At 34.3% G+C, this 24,090-nt stretch overlaps 1 protein-coding gene across 1 annotated transcript in view; it reads left to right on the plus strand.

Moving 5' to 3' along the window:
* Positions 1-24,090, plus strand: part of LRP1B (LDL receptor related protein 1B) — a 1,457,034-nt gene that overhangs the window by 589,281 nt on the left and 843,663 nt on the right. The gene's annotated exons all lie outside the window — the stretch shown is intronic.

Raw genomic sequence — 24,090 nt, forward strand, 5'->3', positions numbered from 1 at the left:
TGAACTGGAAAAAATTTTTTAAAAATTGATCAAGAGAAAGCAAGAGATCTACTACCAAACTTTGAGACTCAGCCAGAAACCAGGGCTCTGCAAAAAGGTTGTATGAAATGAACATTGACAACAGAAGTCAGTTGATAAATTCTTAAGGGCTTCTAAGCTTGACCTCACATAACTAATTAAAAAAAAAAACTTTTTATTAGTGGATTAAGTTTTTATTCCCTCATTTAAAAACACAATGAAAGAGCTGCTTGTAAATTTACAATAGCCAGGACATGGAAGCAACCTAAGTGTCCAACAGATGAATGGCTAAAGAAGTGGCACATATATACAATGGAATATTACTCAGCCATAAAAAGAAATGAAATTGAGTTATTTGTAGTGAGGTGGATGGACCTAGAGTCTGTCATACAGAGTGAAGTAAGTCAGAAAGAGAGAGACAAATACCGTATGCTAACACATATATGGAATCTAAGGAAAAAAAAAAGGCCATGAAGAACCTAGGGGTAAGACGGGAATAAAGACACAGGCCTACTAGAGAATGGACTTGAGGATACGAGGAGGGGGAAGGGTAAGCTGGGAAAAAGTGAGAGAGTGGCATGGACATATATACACTATCAAATGTAAAATAGATAGCTAGTGGGAAGCAGCCGCATAGCATAGGGAGATCAGCTCGGTGCTTTGTGACCACCTAGAGGGGTGGGATAGGGAGGGTGGGAGGGAGGGAGACGCAAGAGGGAAGAGATATGGGAACATATGTATATGTATAACTGATTCACTTTGTTATAAAGCAGAAACTAACACACCGTTGTAAAGCAATTATACTCCAATAAAGATGTTAAAAAGAACAATGAAAGAGTAGTATTTCTTGAAGTGCTAGGATTTTTGAAATGTAAATCTTTTGGAAATATTCATACTTGGAAAGTGGAAAAAAGAGCAAGGTTTTAATGACAGAGTAGATGCTATATGGAGAGATTCAAATGTACTTTATGAGACTTCCCTGGTGGCGCAGTGGTTAAGAACACGCCTGCCCGTGAAGGAGACATGGGTTCGAGCCCTGGCCCACGAGGATCCCACATGCTGTGGAGCAACTAAGCCCGTGCGCCACTAATACTGAGCTGGGCTCTAGAGCCTGCGAGCCACAACTACTGAGCCCATGTGCCACAGCTACTGAAGCCTATGTGCCTAGAGCCCGTGCTCTGCAACAAGAGAAGCCACCGCAACGAGAAGCCTGCGCACTGCAACGAAGAGTAGCCCCCTCTCACCACAACTAGAGAAAAACCCGCAGGCAGCAACAAAGGCCCAACACAACCAAAAATAAATAAATGAATAAATAAATTTATTTTTAAAATGTACTTTATGGGCTTAATCAAATTTGTGTAGCCGTCATCTACCTATAACACTTTCTCAAAATTTAAGAAGTCCAGGAGTGTAGATTTTATATCAGTGAAACAAAACAAAACAAACAAAAATGGAGACCTTTTTTATACTGATTTAAATTCTATATTGTACCATTACATCAGCTAAGTAGCTGTCAGTTGAGAAGTACATTCATATATTATTTGATAATGCTCTCTAAAAAGACCTACCTTAAATATACTTTTCTATTTTCTCTATTTTTTTCCCTTTTCCACTGAAATCTCTGTAATATCATATAGTCAAGCATTGTAATTATTTAGTCAAAACATGACATTAGAAATGTCTGGTAAGATTTTCAATATACTTTGACCTCAAAACTGGATGTGTTTTATTATTGTGCCTATCAGGGAATGGGTAAATGCCTCCAGTGTTCATAAATTTTAAGAAAACAAATATAAAGAAAGATACGAGCATGTGTATATTAAGATAAAGCACACTGATTGTAACTACCATTAAATATTCAAAGGTACAATTATGAAATACAAGATTTTAGCAGTAGAAGAGAATTCAAAATTCAAGGGATTTAATCCTTAAATATTTAATGTTAACTGAACAAATGAATTATATTACTAGTTACTTCTAGTTAATATATAAAAAGTGTATAGGAAAATTTGAAAAATCTACAGCCATTGAAAAGAAAAAGGAATATATTTTTCTAACTCAAAATGAAAACACAACTTTATATCTTTAAGAATAAATGCAGCCTAGTAGTTAAAGGTTAAATAAATTTTTAGTGGCATTTATGAAATCTTACATATGCTTTCTCACCTTATGATTTCACATAAACAAATGTTTTGTTCACCCGGTGTCCATTACCTTTTCTTCCAATAATGGCCACCGAATATTTTTGTGGGGGGAAAACGCACTTATATACAATATAGATTTGGATGGGAATGACCTTAATCCCATTTTATCCAGGATTTACTTGGGTAATTCTAACCTAATCTAATCAGAATATTCCATCACACTAGGCATAATGGTTTAGGAAATTGTATGACTCAATGTAGGTCAGTGATTATAAACACTCATTTGGAAAATATTATTAACTAATGCTTTTACGTATATGTACTAAGCATTCTTTTAAGAGGTTTAGAGAGATGAACTAATCCTTCAAAAATCCTAGGTGATAGGGATCAGTACTATCCTTTTTACAGATGAAGGAATTAAGACACTTTAGAGATTGTGAAGCTCACCTCATGCCCAGGGTCAGAATTGAGATCTGAAACTAAGCAAGTCTGACTCACCAGAATGATAATATCTTACAAGCCAAGTACTGCTGGACCAGTTGGAGGACGGTTCTCTGTGGATGTGGGAATTAGGATAAAAGCGTGGAGCTGTCAGGAGCCACCATGTAGAGTCTGAGACGGGTCAATACGGAGGAAATCAGGAGAGTAATGAAGAGAAAAAGAGAGCGGATCCCAGATTCCTTCCAGTGATACATCAATAACATGAGCTTTGTATGCAATTATGCAAGAAGCCAGCTCTCACTTTGGAATTTCAGTTAGTGAGACACTAAATTTTCTCTCTTCATTTCATTTCATATCATTTCATTTTGCCAGTTTAAATGGGGATTCTCTACTTGAAACCAGAATTTTGACTAATACACCCAATAACAACTTTCCTCAATTCTAGAAAGCCCTTGTTTCAGTATTGGATTATCTCTGGTGAGCCACTCTTTCGCGTAATAGTGAAGTCAAAATTTCTCCCATATTCTTGGATTTATACTATATCTTCTTACTCTTACGGTTTTCACACTACCAACAAATATGCCCCTGTAAATAGTAAAGCTCTCTTTTCAACTCTGTGGCACAGAACTGAACTCATTTGTCTTAATATTTGGGAAGTAGGCATTCTGCATAGTTTTATTAACAGTGAGCTTTTTATCTTCTGCCCTCCAGACCAGCTGTAGGCCTAAACATTTCATGAGACATGAGAGAGCTTCATTTTCTCTACTTAAACTATACTCAGTAAAGAAAATGAAGGCAATCTTAATAAGTGAATGTATGAATAGAACAGTCTTTATTTTTTTAATTGGAGGATTGAAAAACACAGAGTAAACTTCGAGAACACAATTAAAACCACATATCCCAAATATAGAATTAGTTTCAATCAACTGGGCATTTGCTATCAGCAATCAGATCCAGTGTGATATTCAAAATTTTTAATGACATTTAGGTTGAGCCATGACTTGTCAGGCAGTCTCATCAGGCCCACAAAAGCTCTGTTCTTTGTGTAGGTTAATATGCAAATAATATTTGTGTGTATGTATGTTTGTGTGTGTGTATATATATATATATATCTCCTTTTGAGAATTATTCCTAGTTACTACATCTTATAAATTTGTAAAAACTCAGTTTAATGCAAAAGAGCTGTTAGATATGAAACAGTGTTATAACAATATCCACCTAATAAAATATCCCTTTGGGTGTTTTCCACGTATAGTGGTTAAAAGCCTAGGTTTGGAACTTGAAACTTGGGTTCCAATCCCAACATTGATCCTTATTAGTTGTTGTTGTATAAAATATTATTTTGTGAACAATATATTTTAAAATATTGGAGGAGCAAGACATTTAGCCTTTTTTTTTTTTAACCTTCAATGAATGTTTCAGTATTAAGGCAGGCAGTTCCTGGAAGTCTTTACATCTTGCCTACAAGAAGCACAGCTTCGAATCTTATCAAGGGATCAGAAATTCTGGTAAGCTGGTTGGTTCTTTTAAGTCCAGGAAGTGGCACAGTTCTGACCAGTATTCCAGGAATGATGACATATATGCAGCAGTTCTGAGAACCTACAGAGATGTGGGCACTTTTCTCCCTTCTACAACTAACATATAACCTAATTTCCTAATGCTAAGTCTATTAGGCTGACGTGCCTTAGATCTTCTGCTTGATTCTTTAAAACTGAATTTGGCTAAGCATTTAAAATTAAAATAATGGGGAAAATATTCCATGACAGAGAAATTGACAAGCTTATACAATAAATCTTTTTTGCCTTTCATTTCATATGGTTTCAAAGCTGGCCTAATTTAATATTCATAGTAGATTATTTTTTTCAAATAATGAAAAAGTGCCAATTCAGTTAGCATCATTATTTAGATGTAGCAGTTTGTAGCATTTCATAATTTAATAATCTCTGCTTTCAGCTGGAAGGAAAAAAAGTATCCATAGAATCAAATAGCAGGTAAAAATGCATTTTGCATTTTATTTTAATTCATAAATTTATATGAACTTTTCCATCATCATATCACATACCTCTCCTTTAATTTACCTTTGATAGAAGTCCTGCTACACTGAAATTCTAAATCAAATTCAACCCATATATCTTTCCCTTCCCTAATTGGCAGTTTCAGGGCGTTAATAATTTAAATTATATAGTTGATTATTTGGTAGATTCCTGCAGAGGTGCATTTTTCCTAATTAATTTAACTGTAAAATTAGGTGTGTTTCTGCTCATCATTTTATATCCAGTATCTCAGTATATGTGTTGCCTGGCACATAGTAGAAACTTATTAAATTGTTTGAATGATATTAGAAGATATTAAAATGGGAAGGAAATGAAATTTAAAGTCCCTTGCCTTTAAGTAAACAAAGCTTTCTTTTAAAGATGAGGAAATTGAGGACAGAAAATAGTTTCTTTTCTACAGATTAATTTCTTCTTTACTAAAATTCATTACCACTATGTAATTTAGGAATCTCAGATGTTTATATGCAAACTTTGAAACAGTTGTGTTAATGAAAGTGAACATTGAAGATTCAAAATGAGTACAATCAACATTTGTCTAGTTCATTAAGGACCTGAATCGATAATCTGTGGCCTATTTTATTCTACCTTCCAGTTAATCCTCTCTTAAGCTCTTATCAGTATGCCCTACACACAGACACATACCATAAGTTGAAAGAATATCTAACCATATGCCTAGAGCTTTGTACAAACTTAAATATATAGCACATATTCTTTTATATTTTAAAATGGTACCTTGATGGATTCTAAATGAGTTTATTGGGTGGCCCCATGGTTCCATTTGATCTCAACTTTATTTATCAGTAATAATGAATAGGGTCCACTCTCCATTATCTGCACAAGTTGTACACTGTAGTAATGAATTGTGCCAAACATAATTCGGAAATCATTTCTATTTGTATGTGGGAAGTATTATGTGATGTTTTTGGAGTAAATTTCCCTCCTTAATAATGTTTTGCTTTGGGTAATTACTTCACGTTCCCTGAGCACACATCAACTGACAGTGGGGGAAAAAGCCCTGAAGTATTCTGGGAAAATGTTTTAAAATTCTGCAGCTAAACTGCATGCGGGTACTCAACTCTTGTATATGACTTGGGAAAATGCCAAGGAATCTAGTACTGTCTGGAGTATTATTCAGTCTCGGTGATAAAATCTTGTCCCTCAAAAATAACGGCATATGTTTCTAATTTAACTCGGTTAATCTGTTCTCATCATACCAGTTTTATAAAGGAGATTCATTAAACTAGATAGCTTAATGAAGGAAACTTAAGAGCAAGTGGAGGTTCCATTTATTGCTTGTTCTGTCAAGTCTGTGTCTGTGTGTGTGTAGATAGATAGTATCTTAAAGTTATTTTAATGTATTTCTCCCCACAACAGTCTTCTTTGTTTATTATTTTTTTGGCTGAAAACGCACCCTTTCACAAGCATTATATATAATTGAAATATAATTGAAAATGATACCTGGAACATTCTTGGTGCTCAGTGTTCAAGGAAATAAATCCTAAGGACATTTGCACTATATAGATAAAATGCAACTGTGTTCTACGGCAAATGTTTCCATGATGTGCGCTAACAAGTACATATTTCTATTAAATGTTTTAAAGATTTGGTTTGGATCATATTAATGAATAAGAGGTTTCCACTAAAAATGTGCAATTCTTTTTATATTTTTCTTTCACTATTAATCTATCTCCTCAGAGAGAAATCTCCCTCACTCCATCCCCCTCTCTGCCACACACACACACACACACACACACACACACACACACACACACACCCACACCCACACACACCTTTAGGCATTAGGGGAGTATTTGAAATACAATCTTTAGTTTCTTTATTTTGGAGTATCAAAATGCATATTGATTGTAGTTAGTGACAGCATTTGTGTTTTAATGTTAAAATTCCTAATCTTACCCTTGAAGACACTGCAGGGGCAAACGTATATACCTTGGATTTATGAAGTGTGGTTTCTTTAGCTATAGTTTGCATGAATGTTAATATCCCATATAGCCAAGGCATGATAGTAAATTAACTATGATAATGTAGAATATGAATAGTACAGAATGTACCACAGATCTCGCCTGTGATAGATTTATAAAAATGTTTCTCTCACGGTTGCTTGTTTTTTATTAGTTATTTTCAGTATGATAACTCCTATTTTCCTAAAGGTAAATAATGATATGTACTTCACTTCTTCCTGTTTGCAATAAACTTTATTTAGGAACCTTTTTTTCTTTCTTTTTTCTCTTCAGTGTAGTGAATTCAAGCCAGGCCTAGTAAACCCCCTAAGAGACAGAGTAGGCTCCAAAGAGAAAGCTGTATTTAATCTGAGCTCTGAAGAGCTATTATAAATTAATCAGGTATCGGGCATTTGAATGAAGGATTTCCTGGTAAAGAATGTTAAATGCAAATACACAGAAAGGCCAGAGAGATAGGGTAGCAGAGATACATAATGGGGTGGGGGAGGAGGGAAGGAAGGAAGGAGATACAGAGAAAAAGAAAGAGAAAGGGAAGAAGCCATTTGAAAGAACTCTGAGTAGTTTAATATGGCCCAAGCATAGCACTCAAGGGGGAAATTGGCTAGGAAAACATACTAGACAGGAAACCAGGGGCCAGCTGGTGGCGGGTCTTCTATGCCAGGTAAGGAGATGGGATTTTATTTTGTGAGAGGTGCCATCTAAGACTTTTAGGTGCAAAGTTACATAATGAGATTTTATTTTTATTTATTATTATTTTAAAATCTTTTTTAAAACTTTGTTATTTAATTAAAGTCCATGGTTTACGTTAGGGTTTGCTTTTCATATTGTACGTTCTATGGATTTTGATAAATGCATAATGCCATGTGTCCCTCATTATTTTTTTTCTAATTGAAATATAGTTGATAACGATGTTATATAAGTTACAGGTCTATAACATAGTGATTTATAATTTTTAAAGTTTATACTCCATTTATAGTTATTATAAAATACTGGTCATAATCCCTGTGCTGTGCAATATATCCTTGTGGCTTATCTATTTTTTATATAGTAGTTTGTACTTCTTAATTCCTTACCCCTACCTTGTTTCGCCCCTCTTCCCTCTCCCCACTGGTAACCAGAAGTTTGTTTTCTGTAACTGTGAGTCTGCTTTTTTGTTATATTCACTAGTTTGTTTTATATTTTAGATTCCACACGTAAGTGATATAATACAGTATTTGTCTTTCTCTGTCTGACTTATTTCACGTAGCTTAATACCCTCCAAGTCCATCCATGTTTTCGCAGATGGCAAAATTTCCTTCTCTTTTATGATGGAGTAGTATCCCACTGTGTGTGTGTGTGTGTGTGTGTGTGTGTGTGTGTGTGTGTGTGTGTGTGTGTGGTGTGTAGAAAACACCTTTTTTATCCATTCATCTGTTGATGGGCACTTAGGTTGCTTCCATATCTTGGCAATTGTCAATAATGCTGCTATGAACTTTGGGATGCACGTATCTTTTTCAATTAGTGTTTTCTTCTGTGTTCTCTTTGGAAATCATGTGTTTAAATTTATATTGAAGTACTACCTTTTTGTATGTCAATGTATTCTATTTACAAGCTTGTGTAAAAATGAAGTGCATCTTCGGTGAACTTTGTGCCAATTAAGCTTATAATACAAAATTGGTTTAGTCTGTCAAAAAAATCTTTTAAAAACAAGATTTTATTTTAAAAGATGATTTTGATGGGATGTAGAGAATGATCCATAATAGTAAAAGCCTGAAATACAGAGACCTGGATTCAATCTGTGGCTGCATTCCAACTGAGATAGATATAGAAGGTCAATGTGGATGAGGAGAGGATAGTTTGAAATGAATTAAGGCAGTAGAACCATCAGGGCAAGATAAGTGGATGTTTTAGGTGCATAGGGGAAGGGATCAAAGGGTGACTTCCTAGTTTCTTGTTGGGGTGATTTAGTGGATTATGCTGCCAGTCACTGAGATAGGAAATAGAGTAAGAGAAGAATGCCGCTCTTTGATTTGTGTGTGTGTATGTGTGTGTGTGTGTGTGTGTGTGTGTGTGTGTGTGTGCTTTTTGTTTCATGTGTGTTTGGAAAGGACGTTATGCATACCATTATAAATTGTTGAGCTTGAGATTCTGGTGACATCTAAGTGGAGTTGTCTAACAGGCAATTAGGAATATGTGTCTTGATCTTAGGAGAGATGTCTGAGCTTGCAGTTTTAAAAACAGGAGAATCATCAGTAATTGAAACTGTAGAAATTGGTGAAATTATTCATCTATCCATTCATTAACCACTAATGCAATGCACATATAAAAGGACATCTTACATGACTGTCATAGTGCTAAGGGCAGTGTATAATAAATTATTAGTGACTTTGGTATGAGCATTTACAGAGAAAGAAAAAGTATAGCTGAGCATTTATGGGACATTTATTATGAACAAGAGAGACTTCTACCTGTATTACAGCTATTGATCCTTTAATCTTCACAGTAATCTTATGAAGTAGGTACTATCTTCATTTTATAGAAAAAGAAACTAAGGAAAATAGTAGTTGAAAATTTTATCTAATGTTACACATATAATGTCTCCAAATTGTAATGTCTTTTGCGTTCTGTTTGAATCTCCTTATTAGAATATTTCCTTAACTGAGTTTTTGTATAGGAGGGAAAATTAAGAGATAATGCTAATATATTAAAAGGCATGCAGTATTGTGAGAAAAGACACAATACCAGTAGTGATAAAAATGGATACTGTGATTATATACATTTAATTTGTAAATAAAATACAGAAGATTCTGCAGAGAATAATTTGAAATAAAGATTATCTATCTTAAGAGCTTTTTTCATTTTTCCTGTGGTGCCTGTGACCTTTAAGCATCATTTCATTCTGGTTAGATATTATCAGTCAGGTTCAAAGCTGATGTTACAGAAAAGGAACAATAGCTAAAACAAGTAACTTAAGTCATAAACGCATGCTGTTGAAAATGTTAGTGACATAAAATCATATCAGGGTGTAGTTTTTATCTCATAGAATATGTGGAGTGACTTTGGTTATCCAATATGGAATAATTCTTAATTGTGCAGGAAGAATAATATCTTATATTTTGATAGTGCATTTAAATGTTCAAAATTCTATAAGGTATGTCTTTTATTTTTCAAGAATTAAAAATATATATAAAAGCTATTTATTTTGTACATTTATATATTTTATATAATTTACCCACCATCAAAAGAAAATAACAGATTTCTAAGCACTGAATATCAATTTTTTTATTAGTCCAGTAATTTGTTTTCCAATACCTCTTATATACATCATTTCACACAAGTGAAACTCTGTTGGACAAATTTTTAGAAGTGGAAATTGACACACGTTTTCAATTTAGTATATATTTCCAAATAGCCCTCTGTAGAGATTGGAACAATGAACACTTCACAAACATTGCGCTCATGTTTGTTTACTCTTATACTCATGTCAGATTTCTGTGTTAACAACTTTTTAATCTTTACTAAACTGCAAAGTGAAAATAGTATTTAAACATAATTTTAATTTGCATTCTCTTATTATGAATGAAGGTAAATAACTTTTCATAAGTTTAACAGCCACTTGCATTTGCCCATTTTTCTATTGTTGCTTTTACTTTGTCCTATTAGTGACTTAAAGGAAATAGGTATTTGTTAAATGTGTTGTAAATGTTTCCCCGTTTGTCGTTTGGCCATACAAATTGTGAGTTTTCTTTTCCTTGTAGATTTCTTTTCTAAGTTCTTGAATTCATCAAATTTTTTTATGCCCACTCTGGTTTGTTTCAAAATAAAAATAAAACTTCTCTCATGCATATCTATCTATCTATCTGTATGTATATGTATATATATAAATTATTCCAATTTTTATAATACTTTAATGGCTTGTTTTATATGATTAAATTCTGTATTAATTTGCTTTAATCACTATAGCTTTAAAATAAGTATTAAAAACTAATAGGTCGGGCTTCCCTGGTGGCGCAGTAGTTGAGAGTCCGCCTGCCGATGCAGGGGACACGGGTTCATGCCCCGGTCCGGGAAGATCCCATATGCCACAGAGCGGCTGGACCTGTGAGCCATGGCCGCTGAGCCTGCGCGGGCTTCTCACTGTTGTGGCATCCTGTCCTCTACCCACAGCATTCTCAAAGAAGAGAAAGGAGAAATGAGCCACGGCTCTTTTAAATTCTGGACAGGTGTTGCTAATATCCTGAAGGTTTGAAGGTATCAACATAGCAAGTTTGTTTATAACACAGTCATTGAAGTTATTAATCGCCTTTTTTTACTAAGATAATTATCTTCATTTTCTCCAAAGAAGATTGTCATCCTGGGCATTCAGATGTTTTGCATAGCTCCTCGCTTTCTAGATACTTTGATTTAAACTTTATTCTTTCACTGCTATTTAATTCTTTAAAAAGCATTCTTCTTTTTTTTCCTGTATCCTTAATTTTGTTACTTTTTTAAAGCACCTGGGTAGTATTATGACAAATATGATTTTATTCTGTAGGTAATTAGACTGACAACCCAGAAGGGGGAAAGTGAAAGATTAGTAGTCCAGAGAGCAGATACTGTTGATTTTGTAATTTTAGTATAAGTAAGTATAAAATCCATCTCTACCACCCTTATCAAGGTGCATGCAGAAAGAAAAATAGAAACAACCTAGGTCATTTTCCTATATGATAAATTAGCAAAGCTGCTTTTAACTGTCCTGCAAAATATGGAAAAATCTATCTCCCTCCCTCCCACCCTCCCTATCCCACCCGTCTAGGTGGTCACAAAGCACCGAGCTGATCTCCCTGTGCTATGTGGCTGCTTCCCACTAGCTATTTTATGTTTGGTAGTGTATATATGTCCATGCCTCTCTCTCACTTTGTCACAGCTTACCCTTCCCCCTCCCCATATACTCAGGTCCATTCTCTAGTAGGCCTGTGTCTTTATTCCCATCTTACCCCTAGGTTCTTCACGACCTTTTTTTTTTTCTTAGATTCCATATATATGTGTTAGCATATGGTATTTGTTTTTCTCTTTCTGACTTACTTCACTCTGTATGACACACTCTAGGTCCATCCACCTCACTACAAATAACTCAATTTCGTTTCTTTTTATGGCTGAGTAATATTCCATTGTATATATGTGCCACATCTTCTTTATCCATTCATCTGTTGATGGACACTTAGGTTGCTTCCATGTCCTGGCTATTGTAAATAGAGCTGCAGTGAACATTTTGGTACATGACTCTCTTTGAATTATGGCTTTCTCAGGGTATATGCCCAGTAGTGGATTGCTGGGTGGTATGGTAATTCTATACTACAAAGCTACAGTAATCAAGACAGTATGGTACTGGCACAAAAACAGAAATATAGATCAATGGAACAGGATAGAAAGCCCAGAGATAAACCCACACACATATGGGCACCTTATCTTTGATAAAGGAGGCAAGAATATACAGTGGAGAAAAGACAGCCTCTTCAATAAGTGGTGCCGGGAAAACTGGACAGCTACATGTAAAAGTATGAAATTAGAACACTCCCTAACACCATACCCAAAAATAAACTCAAAATGGATTAAAGACCTAAATGTAAGGCCAGAAACTATCAAACTCTTAGAGGAAAACATAGGCAGAACATTCTATGACATAAATCACAGCAAGATCCTTTTTGCCCCACCTCCTAGAGAAATAGAAATAAAAACAAAAATAAACAAATGGGACCTAATGAAACTTCAAAGCTTTGGCACAGCAAAGGAAACCATAAACAAGACCAAAAGACAACCCTCAGAATGGGAGAAAATACTTGCAAATGAAACAACTGACAAAGGATTAGTCTCCTAAATTTACAAGCAGCTCATGCAGCTCAATATCAAAAAAACAAAGAACCCAATCCAAAACTGAGCAGAAGACCTAAATAGACATTTCTCCAAAGAAGATATACAGATTTCCAACAAACACATGAAAGGATGCTCAACATCATTAATCATTAGAGAAATGCAAATCAAAACTACAATGAGATATCATCTCTCACCGGTCAGAATGGCCATCATCAAAAAATCTAGAAACAATAAATGCTGGAGAGGTTGTGGAGAAAAGGGAACCCTCATACACTGTTGGTGGGAATGCAAATTGATACAGCCACTATGGAGAACAGTATGGAGGTTCTTTAAGAAACTAAAAAAAAATACAAAGGATTTCTTCATCCTACTCTAAACAGTGTAAAGGTTAGGTGAGCTGGGATAGTTAGATAAGCTAAAAAGGGGCAGAAATGGGTGAATAAGGTCATAAAGTAAGGCTTAATTCAATGAAAAGAAGGACCTTGGAACTATAAAACTAGGTATAAAAATGAAAGGAAAGTGTAATATCACAGAACAGCTCCACGAAGATGAATTAACATGGCTATATACCTAAAATGATAGAGAAAGAATATACACTATCTTATATTTGTTTGAGTTTCTTAAAAGAATTCTATTACAGTTTTTGTGTGCAGTACATCATTTTGCTTTCGACAAATAAAAAGAGAAGACACACAAAGAAGCTGAGTGAGAGAATAACAATATGGTGCTTCCCAGTAAACTGTTAGACTTTGTAAAATTGTCCTCAGATTTAAATACCTGAAAAAAATAGAGAAAGCAAAGTTTCCAGCTATTATATTTTTTTTTTCTGGTAAAGAGGGAAAATGAGGGAAAGGAAAGGAGAAGAGAAAAAATAAAAGAGAAAATTTATAAAATATCAATAGCCTTGGGAAATCAAACACATGAATAATGTATACAAGTTTCTAAATTTGGTGAGATCCCCAAGCTCTATTTCCTTTTACTACCAATTTTGGTCTTTTCTGTGCTACCACTTTTATTTATGCTTTCATTTCATATTTTATGAACATTTCATTTGTTATCAGACTTTAAATGGAAAAATAATTTAACAAATACAGAAATGTGTTAATTTCTGACCTCCCTCTCTACCCCTATCTCCTTCTCTCATTTCCTCTCCTCCACTTACTTTCTGTTCTAAAACAATATTTTCATTCTGAAAGGAGCTAAGAATTTATGTATCACTTTAGAACTAATCCCAACTGAGATGTGCCACATCAAGTTTGCTAAATTTATAGGAAATGTATCTATTTCCCATTCACGAAGATACCAGAGGAGAGCAAAAAGCAGTTTAACTAAATTGAAGCTAGAAAATTGTGAGGAAGATGTAGTTAGTTGCCTTTCTCCAAAATATGTGAGAATTGTATAAAAGTGAACTGTTGGTTTGGAATATGTTTTTATTGACTAATAGAGCTATAACTTTTCATGAAAAAGGTAGTTTTAAAGGTCAATTTAGCATTTAGACAGAAGTAACAAATTTGATACCTCACAAACAAAACGTGACTCAAAATTTGATCATTTCGTGTTGTAATTCTGTATATCAGAGAGCTTGCTTAGAGTAATAGTTAAATACTCTTACAGAACGTAAGTTTGTTAAAGTATATACATTAAAGAGAGATATTCAGAGTATTTATTAATACATTTTTGTGTGTGTGTGTGTGTGGTATGCGGGCCTCTCACTCTTGTGGCCTCTCCCGTTGCGGAGCACAGGCTCTGGATGCGCAGGCTCAGCGGCCATGGCTCACGGGCCCAGCCGCTCTGCGGCATGTGGGATCTTCCCGGACCGGGGCACGAACCCATGTCCCCTGCATCAGCAGGCGGACTCTAAACCACTGCACCACCAAGGAAGCCCCTATTAACACATTTTTGACTGGAGACATATTATGGCCACAGGCGTTAGTTTCTGCAAAAATCCCCTGGTCAATAATGTGTTAATACTGTAACTTGAAACCAGATACAGAGATGATAAAGCATTTGAAATAGTTTAGGAAGCTCTCAATTATATATGTGTATTTAACAGTTCACTTCTTAAAAGGCCAAAGCTAGTACTTTAAAAGTTACTAAAGAAAACACATTCACCATCTGGTGACAAGGCAAAGCAACTATTATGTTAAGGTACCTACTTTCTCTGACTGTACTCTCATCATAAGTTGTCAAGTGATATAATCTTTCCCAAGGCTGAGGTTTGGATGGGGTGATGTTATAAATCCCTCAGATGTGGTTTACTGTGATATCTCTGAATTATCGGATTTAAAATAGGATTTATAGATACTTCTAAACAAGATATAGTTTAACATTCACATGGATTATTGCATTTAAATTTGACAAAAGCTCTCTGAAGTTTTATTGTTCATGTTTCCATCACACAAATGAGGAAACTGAGGTTTACAGAGATTTAATACCTTGCCAATACCTCATAGCTGCTAAACGGCACTATTAGGATTGGATTCCAAGCAACTCTGTCTTTTCCAAGGACCTGTGCTCTCTAAAATACATAAATTGCTTAACCCAGAAGTTAACTCTGAAAAAATACCAATAAAGCCATTAATATTATGTTTTCATTATTGTTAAAAGCTATTAGAGCAGAATTCCAGTGTCCAATTCATGGTGGACTCTATAAGGTGAAGTTGAATTGAGGGGTATCTTAATTAATACCTGATGTTTTCTGACTATAACTTATTGTTATGAAGTCCTGTCAGGATTCTCATGACTGAGTCTAGACTAATGAAGTAGAATAAGTAAAATAAAATAAAGCAATCATTCCCTGTCTTAAGGAATTGCCTTGGTTTTAACTTTCTTCATTTCTAGACCCAAGAGCAAAATGATGAGCCCACTTTAGAACACAAAATCACAAAACTTTAGATTTAAAAGTAGAAATACCAGAAACTTTCCAGAGATTATGACTATTTACGTGAAAGTTTTATCTTATTTTACTTTATATCCGATAGCCGTTTATAATTTACAAAATATTTTCACAAAAGTTTCCATTTGATATAATCATACTATATGGTATCTGAGAGAGGAAAACTGATTGATATATTGCCCTTTGTATAGGTTAAAAATGATCAAACATTGTTAATTTCATATTCTTCAACCTAAATATAATACCCATTTTAGAGATGATCAAACCTAGGCATTAAAAAAAAAATTGTGGATAGTATATGGTCATCAAATTCACTTTTAAAAGGAATGGACTAAAAGTCCCATCCCAAAGCCTTTTCTATAAGATTCTTAACAGAAAAACCAAAAAAACCAAAAAAAACCCTGCTTTCCTTGAGGGTTTGGTTACATTACAAGAAACCAGTATTTTGACTGGTGTAAAGTAAACTGTTTTAATCCATGCAATCATTTTCTTTAAAAAGAAATGGAAAATTTCAATTGTGGAATTTATTCATCATCAGAGATTTAAATCCTTATTCTTCTTCCAGAACTTCTGTTACTTATGGAGAGCTGTAATAAGTGAAAGGTGCCAGAACTGCAGTATGTTTCTAAATAATTGAGTATTTTCTGCCTTCTCTCCCTCTGTCTTTTTATTTTTATTTTGTTTTTTTATTAAGTGACATTTTTCCCCCTCAAAATCATGAGAAGTGTTTTTGGTGATCTTTTTCTAGAATACAAAGTTATGATTATTATAGACCTTCAGTATGATAGATATTCATTTGCTTGTTGAAAGCAATGTGGAAGACCCTCCTTAGGCCAGGATTGGAGACCATATTCATCTTAGTATCCCCTACTCTGAGCACAGTTCTTTATACATGACACTTAATGGCTTTCCTGAATTGAATTGAAAAAAAAAAGTGAAAGGTCTCTTGGGTTTAACATTGAGCGTTGTTTTTGGTCTTTAGAATCTTAACAGGACATGCATAAATTACTTTTTGATTTATTGCTTTAGTTTTCTCCAGGACAGTGTACTTTCTCTTTGCAATTAAAGTACTTTGACGCAGTAATCTTGAGACCGTAATAGAGTATATTCATGAAAATGGCATACTTTATTCAGTCCTTTGGGAAGAGGATGTAATCATCTCCCAAGTGTCAGTGTGAAGCTGCACTCTCCTCTCTCACTCTTTAAAGAGAATATGTCTGCCACCTTATTTTTAATTTGAAAACTCCTAGAATATTTAACAAATGTTTTGAAAGATTATGCATAGAGACCTTTAAATAAAATGTAGGGAAAGAGACTGTATCGGGGGAGAATCTATTGGGAGTATTTGGAAAGGCCCTCAGTCTATCCTTTTCTTATTCTTTTTCAGTGTAGAAGACCTAGGTTTCCTTTCAGAACAAATGAGTGCAAGAACATTCAGATGACTTTAAGTGTTCACAAGTGTGTTGCCTGGTTTTGAGGAAGGCGTCTGTAATATCTCAAAACTATGTTAAAGATGGAGCATTTAGCAACCCAGGAAGGCAATAACTATAAAACACAAAATTAACTCATCAAGTTACTGTAAATTTCTCTCCCTTTGTCTCCAGCTGATTAGTGCAAATTAACTGCCTGAACAGTTAGTATGCAATACAGAAATCTCTGATACCTGCTGAGAAGGCAGGCTTTTTCTTTTGTGCGTCCATGTAGTATTTCAGAATTCTCTATAGACATTGCTTTACTGTAGTTACTAATATTGCTTTGAATTTTAAAGACAAGTTTGTATGTTTGTCTTGAGCTTTGAGAATTTCTAACCTTAATATTAATAGAGTTGTAATTTTTATAAGTTCCTATACAAGAATTCCCAAAAAAGGAAATTAGGTACTTAGGTACCTCCTCTCTTACATGGAGATAATAAAGTATCTCATTGGATTGTTGTGAGAGCTAAAAATTCAATAACGTATATTAAAAACATTATAACAGAGTTTGATCCAGACTGTGCAAAATATGTGTTTTTAAATTATCTTGTTAAGTACTTAGAATTGGAGTCAGTGAAATATATGTTTTATATATATATATATATATATATATATATATATATATATATATATATAATATTTCTCTCTCTTTACTCTCAGAAAAGGAAATATTTAGGAAATTTCTATCTGTTATGTTCCATATAGTCCTAAAGAGAGCTTTATAAACATGTGAACTGCTGTAAAAAAAGTCAACTTTTTGACCAGCTATTTGAAAGAAAATGATGTGTTCTGTTAAAAAGAGTTCGAAAAGGCAATCGATCATGGAAAGGGAACAAATAGTATACCTGGTTGAAAGTCAACTGATTTTGGGGGTGCATCTAGAAGACATAATAGTTATTTGGTAGTGGGATATGATCATTGGAAGTACCTGAAATTGAAAATCAGGAGGCTTTTTTCCCCTTTACCTATGGAATAGTTGGTAGCCATTTCCAGGGGACAAAAATATTTAATACAAACTGTGCATTTAGGATATTTCAAACTTCAAATTCTTAAATTTTTTAATCTCTGAATAAACTAAAATATTCCCTCATACAGGCAACTTCTGTACATAGTAATTAATACATTCACTCATTTAGCAAAAAGTTTGATCAAAGATGATGCAAAAGTTTCTGGACTTTGGTATTGGGAGTTAAGCTCTAAATAAAGACAATCTAGTTCCTGTGCTCAAGTAACTTAATGCCGACAGGAGGACATACAAAAGGATGGATTTTACAAATGATACATTCAAGAAAAGTCTGAACTTAATTTTAAATTCAAACCAAATCCTTATTTTTACTTTAAAATATATTGACTGTCAGATTCAGAATTACAAACAAATAATGTACCTCAAGACCATGACCCATGCCAGCAACTGACCCTTTGTCTCAGTGTTTCTCATACTTGCCTGATTTGGGGACTTGATTAAAAATGTTTATACCTTAGTACTATTCAAACCTGTTGGCTTACTATCTCCAGAGATGGCCTAGGAATCCGTATGTTGAACAAGAACCCAGCACTTCTTTTTAAATTAGTAAATTTGAGAAACACTGGTATATTTCAGAGATTAGTGATTTGTTTAGCTATTTATGTTTTTGTCTGTTTATTTGATTGAGTTACATTGTAACTTAATTAAGTCAGTTTAATTCATCTTGAAGTCAACAAATTGAATTTCTGAGACTGACATTTACAGAAATTCATCACTTCCTATTCTTTGGAATAAACGTGTTGCATACTTATTTGGGACCATACTATAGAACTGTTCTTCAGTTTTATATTTTTGAAATAACTTTTCTGCTAATAGTCAGAAGTTTTAAATTTATATTATTTGCCCCAATCCCATGTCAATACTTCTTTAAAGTTAGGAATCACTATATAATTCAGAAAAGAAAGCAGTGTAGTCTAATATGTTAGTCTCTCATGGTAAGATCAATCTAAGGTATTTCTAAGCTTTCCAATTTTTGTGTTTTTTTTTCTTATTTTCTTTTTCTTTCTCCACTTCCTATTCAATGGCTTGGAGTTAAAACTACTTACCATCTGTCTCTTAGTATCTGGTGCAACTTGATTCTGAAACATTTTAAAAAGACCACAGTACACGTATTTTAAAACAAACTCCACTAAAAGTAGCACAAAGCACCAAGAATGAACTCTAGGAGCAGTAGTATTCAATATTTAAGTTCGACCACATCTAAAATGTTACTTTTGAATTACCAAAAAGAAGTGAAATAAACAAACATATAATTCTTATCCTACAGAGACCACATTATCTTCCTGTTCATAAAATAGATGAAATTACTTTCGTTGTATTGATTTGGAGAAGGAAAAAATGACAGCAGGATAAGGTCAATGATAAATGAAAAGGTACTTAAGTCATTCCTAGGTTTGCTTGTAATCTTTATTAATAATCACAAAAAAGGATTAAGTAAAATTTTAATAAAATCTGTTGGAAGTATGAAACTGAAAGATATAAACATGATCAGACAGCTTAATGTTATATACTAGCTAACAAGGTTATGTAAGTGGTCAGGGAATAGCAAAATGAGCTGCAAGACTAAGAACAGAACCTCATAAAATATGCAATCAAAGGAAAATCAGAATGTGTGATCAGTGTGTGGTAAGAAGATGGAAGTGTCATCTTGCGGAAATAACAGTGCATACATAATACAAAATTGCCATTGTTTGTTGAACAAAGTGATTTTTTGTCAAGGTGGAATATTAAAAAAGGTACTAAATTTGTGAAAAAAAATCATTGTCATGGTCCCAGGTCTGTTCCTCCTCTGTTACACTGAGGAAATCACATAAACTTTTCAGGCTTCAATTTACTCTACAGTAAAAATGAAGATTATACTGGTTTACCTGTTACTTTCCAAGAAGTCCCTGGGATTTGGTAGAAGTTCTTTAGGAGCTGTCAGGGAGATGGTGGGCCTACTGAATTACTGATTAAAATTGAGGGGCCTAAGTGTGTAACACATAACTGAAAACACTTTAAAGATTTAGTGAAAGGTGTGGATTATATTGCAATTAGAAGAAACATAAAAGCGATTACGTAGGTAACTTACACATCATATTTACATAAATTGCCTAGGAATGTTAGCAAAAACAATTTTTAAAAAAGACAAAAATAACCACTGAATATTTGTTTCAAATATTTGTAAATATAAAGAACTCATTTTAATTCAATTTCCATATTTTAATGTGATAAATTCATATTATATTCTATAATGAATACATATATTTCTATAATATTCATATTTCAAAATCAAAATGACGAAGTTTCCTCTTACAACTGTAACAGTTTTAAATACACTAATGACAAATCACAGTAATAGGACAGAAGTATATGTGTGCAATACATAGTCCTTTTGCTTAGGAAACAAAAATGATCGTTACATTTAACATCATATTGTCAAGATAAGCACATTGCTATTTACAGAACTAGTCCTTAAACATAGTTTCAAAGGAAAAAAAGAAAACTCTTCATTATTTTTATTTAGAATAAAATTGCATTTTAGTGTCATGATCAGAATCGTTAATATTAGTACCCTAATATAGACAAAACATGGAGAATACATATATATTCTACTTAATCATTCCCTTTCGTAATGTCTTTATGTTATTTCAGAATGTAGGAGACTTGTCAGTTAACCCATTTAATTAGATTTTATTAAAACCGCATAAATATTCTTTATTTTTTTCTGACTCCCAAAGACCTGAACTAAGGTAATATCCTAGCAAATGACCTCTAGGCCTCTAGTTTCCTTCTTCTTGAACTCATCTGCAATCCGTCCTCTATACTTCTTCGAGAAGTCGTCCTAGAACCTTTCCAACCATGTGATTCTCGTTACTGGCATCTTCAGTTGGCATGTCATTGCTTAGATTGAGTACAATGACTAATAAGATTATTTTCAGCTTTTCACAGGCTGCATCCAACCTGGATGCTATGGACTAAGTGTTTGTGTCCTCTCAGAACTCGTGTTAGGTTTAATCCCCAATGTGATGATATTTGGAGGTGGTGCTTTTAGGCGGTAATTAGATTTAGATGAGGTCATGGAGGTGGAGCCCCCATGATGATATTGGTGCTCTTATAAAGGGATGAAGAGCCCAGAACTCGCTCTCTCTCTCTCTCGCTCTCTCCACTATATGAGGACACAGTGAGAAGACAGTCATCTATGCATCAGACTTGATCTCGAACTTCCCAGCCTCCAGAACTGTGAGAAATACATGTTTGTTGTTTAAGCCATTTAGTCTATAGTATCTTTGTTATCGCAGCCCAAACTGCAATAACAATAACTTCTTCATATACTTGGAGTAGGATATGTCTCTATTAAAACTCTTCTAACAGCTAAGTATATCTGTGTAGTAATACCTTGAAACCATAGTCAAGAGATACTAAATAATTGAGGATTGCTATCTATGTTTGTGGTTATCCTTAAAGGTCACCTCATTCCTTAGCCCTACCTTTCCCCTCTTTTGCTTCATTATACTTTCATTTCATAGTCGTATTTATATTTTTTTCATCTCAGACACCAAACATTTTGAGGATAGAAAGGTTAGTGTAATACTCCCAATATGTCAATCTCACCACTCACCATTTGTCTGTTGCATCTATCACTAGAGGATGATAGGAGTGAAAAATGTAGGTTCATCCCTTGTAAATTTCACAAATCTTTCCCATGTACCTTAGGATCCACCTTGTGACACATGCCACCTCTTTTGAGTATCTTCTCTTGCTTCTTCGTTTTTCTTCTTCTGTTTCTAACCCAACATCCTATTAAAATGTATGTTAGATCATAGCCCTCCTCTGCTTTGAATTTGCCAGTGGCTTCACATATCCCTCAAAATAAAAGCCAAAGTCTTCTCAATAGTTAAAGTTCTTATTTCTTTACCTCTTTAACTTCATGACTCACAGCTTTCCTCCTCCGCCCTCCACTCCGCAGCTCACACTGCCATGCTGCTGCTCTTGGATATTAACTGGATATATTTACCTAAGGGCCTTGCTGTTCTCTTTATCTGGAATGCTTCTTCCTTAATAATACGTAGTGCATTGCCTTACCTCCTTAGTATTTGTTTCTCAGTAAGGTTTTCCCTGACTACCTGACTCAAATCAAAACCCCCTCCCAGTGTTACCCAACTCATTTTCTGCTATTTTTTTTCTATAGCATTATTAGCATATAAGATTCTAAGTATTTTACTTATTTATTTTTTGACTCTGCTCACTTCACTAGAATTTAAGCTCTAAAGTTCTAGTCATGTTGCATGTTGTGTTCACTGTTATATATTCAGCTCTTAGAACAGAACCTGGTCCAATAAGTAGCTATTGAAAAAATGCCTTTGGTGAAAAAATTAATATTTATAATTTTAATGTAATTGCTAGATTAATTTATAGATTCCATCCTTTCAGTTGCTGAAAATATATGATGAAAATAAATATCAAAAGAAGCTGAAATGCTTTAGGTGGAAAGAGATAGAAGTGCAGTGTCATTGACAAGACTTTATGAACTATTGGAATAGTTCATAAATTTGAATAGGATATTTTTGTTGCAAATACCTTACTTTTTTTTTTTTTTTTTTTTTTTGCGGTATGTGGGCCTCTCACTGTTGTGAGATCTTCCCGGACCGGGAAGATCTTCCCGCCACCAGGGAAGCCCCAAATACCTTACTTTTATACAAAAGCTACTCATGTTTACACTCCCAATCACACAGTAGAGACATAAAACTGCCTTGTAAAAGATGGCCTTTAGCATGTACAAAATGGTACCCTGACTGAAATGAAATATCTAAAAGGAGAGAATTCTGAATAAAATACAACCTAACGTTAACAGTGCTATCAATGGCTTCTTTATTAATGACAGAAAAAATTCAAGCCCTTCCTATGATGGCCTGGTACTTAGAAGTAGGGATGCAAAGATGCATAGCATCCAGGTTCTGTTGCCTGACATTTAAAGTCACTGTCTAGTGGGAAAAACAGACTTTAAAAACAATAGCAATTGAATAAGAGTTTTAGGAGAGATGTGCCTAACTTTGTCTTACAAGTCAGGCTAACTTCCCATAAGCAATAATCTGAACTGAGTCTTGAACAATGAGTAGGAATTGGAAGAGAAGACAGAAGGAAGGGAGATATTTTAGGTAAAGGGAACAATATGAATTTTTTTAGAGAAAATAGCACAATAAGTCAGGGAAATGAAGTAGTTTGGCAGGGACAGCATCTTGGGTATGGGCTAGGGAGTAGGGTAAAAAGTCTAGACAGATCATAAGGTAAGGTGATGTTGCTAAAGGTAAAAACACATTTTTAGTACATATGCCTTACTAGACAGATATACTGTATTGTGGGGAAGGAAAAAGTTTCCCTCGACCTTCTTAGGATCCCTGACTGGGTCTGAAAATTAAACTGATGAAGACAGATTAACAGGATAAAAGCATACTGATTTTAATGTATTTCATCATGTACATGGGACACTTCACAAGAGAATGAAGACCTGAAGAAGTGACCAGACCAGAAAACTTTTATACCTTTTACACACACACACACACACACACACACACACACACACACACACACACAAGACAATAAATTTGTGAGGAACTGACAAGGCAGTGAGATCTAGGCTTGGGTAGTAAATGGTGAAAAGTAACTAGGAAGATAAGCGTTAGTTTAACAAAGTTTTGTTTGTACAGATTTCTCAGTCCCAAATTTCCCATCCATGGTAATCAGAATGTCTTCCTTTCTTCTGGTACATGGAGGGTACCTTTCACATGGGAGTTTTGTGACCTGTTTCAGAGAAGAAGGTTGAGGGGAGTGAAGGTTAGGGTGACTTTCCTATTTCTGCTATTTTCTCAAATTCTTTCAGCTTAAGATATTCAATATATTGAATACCAAGGTGCCATACTTTGGAGTATTGTGTCCTGAATCCCATCAGTATCATTAATTTGATGTTTTTATTTCTTTCATCTTACATTTACTTAAGTCTAAAACTGGTTTGGTCTTGGCTCACATCCAGTAAAACACATTACACACAGAACACAGTTTTTATACATAGAAAATCCCTGAAAGATTACATGAGAACATGATAATAACTAGTTATCTCTGGGAAGGAGAGCTAAAAGCCAAAATATGTCATAGTCTTTGTGTTGAGAACATGTGTTCTATAATGATTTAAATAGTTGAGACAGAGTGTTTCTTATGGTAATGAATATTTCTCATGCTAATGAGCCACTACC

The sequence above is a fragment of the Delphinus delphis genome, chromosome 7 (genome assembly GCF_949987515.2).
Source record: "Delphinus delphis chromosome 7, mDelDel1.2, whole genome shotgun sequence".
Classification (NCBI taxonomy): domain Eukaryota; kingdom Metazoa; phylum Chordata; class Mammalia; order Artiodactyla; family Delphinidae; genus Delphinus; species Delphinus delphis.